This window comes from Fukomys damarensis, unplaced genomic scaffold (genome assembly GCF_012274545.1).
Source record: "Fukomys damarensis isolate Sample0158 unplaced genomic scaffold, DMR_v1.0_HiC HiC_scaffold_14, whole genome shotgun sequence".
Taxonomy (NCBI): domain Eukaryota; kingdom Metazoa; phylum Chordata; class Mammalia; order Rodentia; family Bathyergidae; genus Fukomys; species Fukomys damarensis.
The window spans coordinates 11066044-11074545 of NW_022900926.1; positions in this window are offsets into that span (position 1 = coordinate 11066044).

Genomic DNA, 8502 nt, shown 5'->3' on the forward strand with positions numbered 1-8502 from the left:
AATGAAAAGATGAAAATAAAGTGTTTGTAGATGGGGAGGGGAGGAGGGGGTGAAGGGAGGGCAGAGGTAAGGGGAAAAAAATGAGAATCAAGACTTGCCATGTAAAGGTACATGATCCCAACAATGAATGTAACTGTACTGTATCCCTAAATGTACCAATAAACTCAATAAAAAAAAAAAAACTGCCTCTGTGCTAGATATGCTTGGTTGCCTTTCAGCCTTATCTCTTGGAGTGAAATTACTTACTGCCCTGACCGTACCATCTCATGGACCCACAAAGCTATGTGCTCTTATATTCCTGGGAAGTACAACCTTTTTTTTTTTTTTTTTTTGCCTCATCACATGATCGCAGGAGTCTGAACATTTACTCTACTTACCACCAGCTTCTGTCTTCCCACCATTTCAGCAAAATGATCTAACAGTATAAGATTTATGCTCAACGATAATTTTGTTTAAAAAGTGATTTTTAAGCTTTATTCATCAAAATGTGGTCACACAACTAGATGGGATCCATGCTTATACTTCTAGCTGCAGTGTAACAAAGCAAATTGCCCTATGACCAGCAGCACTGGCAGAGCTACAGATGGTGAGGGTCAATCTCCTCTTGAGTTTCCTTGTTCCAGGGAGCTCACTAATCCTCCGTGGCCCTGCTCAGAAAACAGCAATGGTGCCATTTCCCATCAACTCTGCTAAGAGCTCTTTCACTGAGCTCCAGTCTTCCATAGGCTCTGCTTCTACATCCAGCCTAGCACAGAATAAATCTACACTTAGCCTCACCCTCGAAGGCCAGATAATGATGCCGTTGTCAGTAAGAACTATTGGCAGAGACATGTGAAAAAATGAAACTCTTTTTTTAGAAGACATATGGGGAAAAAATCCAGGTGGAAGGTTACAAGGGCTACACCTTCATTTGAAGAGAAACTGAGAGTAATAGTGGAGAAAACCAGACTGAATGCCCTGGATAATCATTGGCTGCTATAAAGAGAGATGATTTCTAATTTCTTGTCTAAGGGAAGTCAGGTAAATAAGGATTTTAAAGTGAAAACCCATGATTTTAAGAGTTAACTACTAGCTGAAAACATTTGATAATATTATTTGGCCAGCACTGCACTGGCCGAATGGGTCCTTTGACCACCACCTTGTCACTACAGTCCAAACGGGGCTCCACAGCTTCACCTTTTTACCTTCAGAGACTGACACTGGGTCTCCAGGGATACTCACCCTCCTGGAAATGACACCACCTCATTGACCATTCTCTGCATATGAGGGTTCCAGGCTCCTGTTTGTCCTGAAAAACTTCTGCTTCTTGCTACTTGCTTAAACCTGTCCCAAGGTGCAACACTCAGGGAGATGTGGAGCCCTTCACCAGGCCGGCAGGGTGGCATCCTTACCCAGGGGCCTCTCTTCACAGCCCCTATGCGTGTTTGTAACATCTGTGAGCAATGACTGGAAGGCTCTGAATGCTGTTTCACATAATATTGATGGTATGATCTAAACGCCTTTATTGCTGCCTACCAAGCTATCGCCTCAAATTGCCTTTCCTTTCAAAATCCCTGGTAATAAATTCATGCCTATTTTGTCTCAGAACATTTTTAAATCTATACTCCAAACTCAAAAACGCTATCATTGTTATGTTCAAAAAGCCAAATTGTATTTTCAGGAACCTGTATATACCTAGAATTCCTTTCCTTAAGATTTACGAATATCCAAAAAGACCACTTCTCCCTAAATATTCTAATTGCTCCCAATTAAAAGTATAGATCCTTTTTGTATTAAAAAATGAACCCTGTCTATGTATGAAGTTCTTTATCTCAATTACTCAAACAACTTTAGTTCCACAGAAGAAAAAATTGAGGCACAGAGAGATTAAATAAATAGCCTTTATTATTAGGATTCTCCTAGAAATGAGTGTGTGTGTGTGTGTGTGTGTGTGTGTGTGTGTGTGTGTGTAAGCTGGCTCATACAGTCACAGAATAGAGAGCTTAAAAAGTGTCATAATGTCTGGAGAGCCAGAGAAGCTTGGCCACATGGCTCAATCCAAGAAGCCCAAATCCTCAGGACCATGGAGGCAGATGGCACAGCCCCCAGTGGGAGGCTGAAGCCTGAGTGACTTCAGAGCACCCCAGCTGCAGGTCCCAGGGTTCAAGTCTGAAGAACCTACAGTCTGATGTCCAAGCAGAAGAAAACACATCCAATTCAAGGAAAATGAATCAGACAGGGAGATGAAGAGAAATTAGTGCCACATCTGTTTTTCTGTGCCACCTGGGACCCCAGATGATAGGATGGTGCCCACCCAAGTGGGCCACTCCTCCCACTCAGCTCACTGACATGCACACCAGTCTTCTCTGAAGGCCCCTCACAGGCAAGCCCAAAGAGGTGCTCTACCTATTTATCTAGGAATCCCTCAGCCCAAGCAAGTTGGCTCCCACAGTTTACCTTTGCAAGTCCACCCCTTATCAGCTTGGCACCATGTTTATATCACACTTGATCTCCAAAGAAAGACAATAACTAAACCATAATTCCACCTAGCATGATACCATTATTCCATCCACAACCAGAAATGCACTGATTGCGTCCCCAGTAGAAGAGGCAAGGTTATTTTGAGTGATGCTTACTCTTATCTTGATATCTCAAAACTTCAATATTATGTTGTAATTTTAACAATACCTAAATACAGATAGTCAATACATACTGTTACATGATAAAGAAATAAGAAAACAAATATGTTTGCTTAATATATTTGTATATACATACAAATATAGAGAAGAGATACTCTTGACAATTACAGTTCATGTTTCTGTCAACATGGTTACATTCATAACTACTTTGTTCTACTATCCATTCTATAGTCCCTTGACCTCAGAAACCACCTCAGCCAATCTTGGTTCTTTACCTGGTAGAGTGACCTAAATCTTAATTTCTGAAGGGCCAGGGACATTTGTATTTCTGCCTGGGTCACATTGTTATATTATCCTATTCACCTTAATCATGGGGCATGGTAATACGTTACAAGATTTTCTATACTTTGTATGTTGCCTTTGTCTCCTCTGTGTGGAGTCAAGGTCCAGTTTCCACCTGGTAATGTAAATTGCTCACCTTAGCCAACACTGTCTCTCTCTTCTCAGTTTGTTGGTTGAGAGGCATGGGGAGACCAAAGCATGCAGGCAGAATCTCCAGTTCAACGTCCTGAGCTCATTTATAACTTTCGTCCCTGCCATTGTGGTCACTTTGTTCCTGATCCCATTGGGCAGTGACAGAGGTAGCTGGGGAAAGAGGCTGAGTGGTATTCACAGAACAGGTCATCCTATGCATATGATTCCCAAACTCCTCCTCTGCTGAGGTGATGTTCTGGTGATCATTCACATGGAATGCAAGCACCTGACTATATTCATTCATACAGGTCTTCCTCAAATGTCTGTCATCAATTTCCCAGTCATGTTCCTTCCAAGTCCCTGACCGTCCAAGTCAAATAATTGAATACAGCTCATGAATCCATGTATCAGCACATATGTAACCATTAGTGTTTCCAAGCAAAGCACAAAACCAATGGCATGATATTCTCCTCACTGGGAAGATTTCCCTTCATCAGAACTGTCTGTAAATCCAGGCCCTCATCTTCGCCCCTCTGTCAGCTGGTAACACAGTGCTGCCTATGAGGCCCTGGGTGTGTAGCGGGAGTAAGAAGGTGTGGTAGCAAGAGTAAAAAGCTATGGATATTTGGGCCACTTCTTCATGTAGCTTATGCCTTTGGTACTTTCCCAGAATTGGTCACACATATACACTTCCATCTGATGGTAGAGTGTTGCTATGCACACTTGACTTTATGACTCGGAGAGCCAGACAACATCTAGTTCATGATGGGCAGCTCATATCATGTTAGTCGGCTTTATCACTGCTGAGACACAGTACTCTTAAAGGAGAAAAGATGTATTTCAGCTCATGGTTTTTAGTGGTTTTAGTCCATAGTCAGTTGGCTCCAAGGCAGAAATGGCATGGTAAGAGGGCCTGAAAGAGGGCAGTGGCTCATCTCATGGAAGCAAGAGACAGAGAGGGAGAGAAAGAGAGAGAGAGAGAGAGAGAGAGAGAGAGAGAGAGAGAGAGAGAGAGAGAGAGAGCCATTCCCGGTCACACCCCTGTGATCCATCTCCCCACCTACTAATAGAACATACAGCTATGAACTCATAAGACTGATTAGTATAGCACCACATCATCCAGGACTCTTTGAAGAGCCCCAGCTCAGAACATATGAGACTTAGGGGGTACATTCTAGATCTGAACCATAATAGGTCACTTTGTAACTTGGTGGCCAATGGTCAAGCACTCAATTTCTGCTAAGGCCAAGTAACAGGCTGTGTTATGCTGAAACAAAATTCCCAATGCTCAAAGTTAAAGGAGAAAAAGTTTATTTAACTCACAGTTTGTAGAATTTTCAGTTCAGAATTGGCTGGCTCCAGTGCAGGTGGCAAGGCAGACAGGCATCACAGAGAAGATAAAGCAGCAAGGAGCAACCACAGCACTTTCTGCCTCTTCTATCTTATCCAGGCTACCTACCCTTAGAGAGCATAGTGCTCACACCCTTAATCCTGGTGCCCTTGATCCTAGCATTGCTCTATGAATCAATCCCAGAGTCACACAATCCAAATCCAGCCACCTCTGAAAAAGCCCCACCTAGGACTGCATGAGGCTTTGGGAGGACATCTAGATGCAGCCATAACACAGGCCAAGAGCTGTCTCTCTAAACAAGCAGAGCTATCTATAGATGATATAAAGGCTTTGCTTGAAAATCCCACGGGTCTACATGCTGTTTTACTATAGAGGCCTTTCAAAGCCTCCAAATAGCTTCTTAGGGTGTTGCTGTCATCTCAAATACTAGTGGCTCTGCTGGACCATTTAGCCCAAGTGGAACATTCAGCCAATGTGAGCCTGCTGCAGAGCCTATTGTTCTGGACTCCACTCAAAACTGGCAGTAAATGGGCCAGAGTGAGTAATGCGTTGCCTCTAAAATCCAAATAAGCGGACTAGGTGATGTGTGCCTTTCTGTGTTGTGGGAAGGAAAGCTGCCACAACTAACCTTTTACCTTAGAAAGGACACCTCAACGTGCTCCATACCAGTGGAACCCCAGAAATTCCACTGATGTAGAAGTGAAATTTTAGTTGGATTTATTTCCCATCCTCTGGCACATGAAAGTCTTACCAAAAGTCTGGGCAGGACAGAGAAAGTATATTTTGAGCCTTGCCAGCTAAAAGCAAACTGCTTCCACTGGCCCTTGTGGCCAGGTACAGAGAAAAGGCAGCTGCACACCAGGACCAGGAAATGTGGTCATCCACTGCGGCTGCAGCAGCCAGGTTAAAAATTTCCCCAGCTTCCTGTCCCACAGGGCTCTGTGGTGTGCAGCCTGGAGTCCGTGCACTTTGGTTTCTGATTTGTCTCTGCCAGAGCAGGCAAATGTGAACTGAAAGCAGCAGGTTGATGTTTGCACATAATGGGCTGAAGGTCAAACGAAAAGGCCAGCATCTTCTCCATCTTTGTCCACCTGACTTCCTCCGCCCAAACTTACCCATCAGCTTTCCACTTTACATCATTGCTCACACCAGTGTGGAATTAGCCATTTCTAGGATTAATCCAACTCTTTCTCACCTATTTAACAGCTGTCATAATCAGTGGATTCATCTTCAAATCAGCAAGCAATGTCATAGACCAACCACAGATCACTCTGTTGTTGTGATAGTGACTTTTTTTTATCCTGATGATAACTTTGCATTTGACCCTTGCGTGTGTTGACTTTGACAGTTTTCTGACACATTTCAACAGTTTATGTTTTTCCTAATCTGAAAATTTAAGGGTATGAAAGAAATCTCCCCTCTGTCTCCTCTCCTTGAAATAACATATTGGTCTGTTTTGTTACTTCTAAGCAATGGTTTTAACAATTCACAGGAAGACATTCTTCTATTTTTTGTTGCCAACAAGTGCAGGGTACTGTGTACCCTACTCATGCTGTTAGTATGCATTATTCAGGAAGCAATGATCAGATTGATGCAATTCCATTCACACAGGAAATGGCATTTATGTATAATCCATGTGTTGCTTTTTAAAAATGTAAATTGGTGAACCTCAAAACAAATGAAACTCAAGTCTAGTCTCCTGACTGAAGCTTTAGTTTCATCATCAAAAATTTTACACTCTTCATTTCCTTAACAGCTATCTAATACTTGCATGAGCACACTGATGCCTTCTTAGAGGTATCACATACTTGTCCTAAGCCCTCTTTCTTTCTGACCCTCAGTATCTAATTCACCACAACACTCAGCAAGTCTATGGTCACAGGCAGTCCTGGAGCCATGATCTTTCTGGGCGTGGTCTACTTTGGTGCCTCCCTTCCAGTGAAGCCTTCCTCATGGGGATCTGACATAAGGCTAGAGGTCATTCCAAGACTTCCTCCGAGCCTACAACTGCCATTAATCAAACTTTACAAAAGGAAATAAGGGAAAAGAAAAACAATCTGAGAAAACAAAAAATGGAAATAAAGTTTTTGTGAATAAGGAAGGGAGGAGGGTTGAGGGAGGGAAGGGGTATGGGAAAAAATGAGAATCAAGATCTGTCATGTAAATGTACAATATCCCAATGATAAATGTAACTGTTCTGTATACCTAAAATGTACCAGTAAACTCAATAAGAAAAAAAAAAAAAACTTACAGAGACTCCAACTTGTGTCTTGGACACATGAATCGTTCATTAACTAATTCCCACAACAGTTCTTGAGAATAAATGTTAAATGCTTTCCTGTAATGACTCTTTTATCTTCAGCTAAACCTTCTGAAACCTGATTTCATGCCACCATCCCTCTGAGAATGCCTTCTTCATCTGCTCGCCAACTATTGTTCCTTCTCTTTGTTAAACACACCACACACACACACACACACACACACACACACACACACACACACACTGAAGCCTCATTTCTTTTCCTCTGTGTATAAGTAGGGAACTGGGTCTCTTTTGAAACTAGCAAATTCTTTCCTTCATGCTTCCCAAGTCCTCTGATTATGTTGATGCTTGCATAGTAAGTGTTTGAGGTTAAAGGGACCACAGTGACCAGAAAAATGCTCTACATAGAATCATTAACTAGTGTTACCGATTCTCTCAAGAGAAACAGATTTGTTATCCTTAACTTACCACTAAAAAATAAAGCCGAGTTTTATAATTAAATTAATCAATATTTTTGTAAAACATGTGCATTCCAAAATAAAATAAAGTGAGTTGAATTTCAATTTGATCCTGGCTGCTCCATTGAATCTTTTCTGTATGTTTTCTAGTAAGAGCTGCCAAATAACTGGTGTGACAAGATAATGAAATAGCTGTTAGCCTTAGAACTCATCAAGAGGTACAGATTGGATTTTCATCTTCAATTTAAGAAATAAAAAATCTACCAATGACATTGTGACTCAAATAACGAATGAGTTTCTGGTGGGATTGAATGAGCACTCCTAAGAATTAGATTCATGTCTGCCTACTTATATTTATGTAGTTTGGAGAATACATATTGAGCAAAGAAAGGATCTAATATAGCAGTATAATTTTATTTCTCTTGAGCAATTCATGTATGTGCACACACATGCAAATAAGCTCATTGCTTTTTTAAAGAGTTAATTCAATTACATTATAAATTTTTAGAGGATATAAAAGCAAATTACGAAAAGTGTCACATTCCCATGTTCCAGTTTTCCAATCACCTTTCTCAAAAATGTTTTTATCAGCTTTCCCCTGTATTATAAGCTTTACTTTTTTCAATGAGATTTACTTCTCCTCACCCTCTATTTAAGATTTCCATCCACTTAGACTATCAAACTCTGTATCATACTCTATTTTTTCTTTTACCATAGTTTAGACCCTTCTAACATACATATCTTTCACTTATTAGGTATGTTTTTGTCTAGTGCCTCTGTTCCACAATGAAATCAAGTTTCATGAGAACTGGAATATCATATATTTTGCCCATATATTCTATATGTTTAGATAAGGTGTTATTCAAATAAAGTTATTTAAATAATAAGTTATTCAAATAATAACTGAATATATCCACAAAAGTCTATGCTAATTCTTTCTACACAAATTTTAATATAGTTACATAATATAATGACTTTTACTTCCTTCTATAAGTTCCCAAGATGTTTCCTAATTAGTATATGTAGATGTATTTCATTCTTTTCTAGCTGTTGCATAAGAATTTGTTACATCTAACAAAATTTGTTTTACTTTTCCATTCTTGATGAACAAGTTGACCGTGTAAAAAACAATTGGCTACTGCAAACAATGCTGTAATGAACATCTTTATGTCAGTCTTTATTCATGTGTAAATTATACTTATAGGGTATTTTATATAAAATGATATGTGCACCTTAAATTATGATGAATATTGTCAAATGTCTCTACAAAGAAGTTTTCTAATTTACCAAGGATTATCACTGTCCTTGTTTTCAATCTGTAGACTACATGGTATGTTA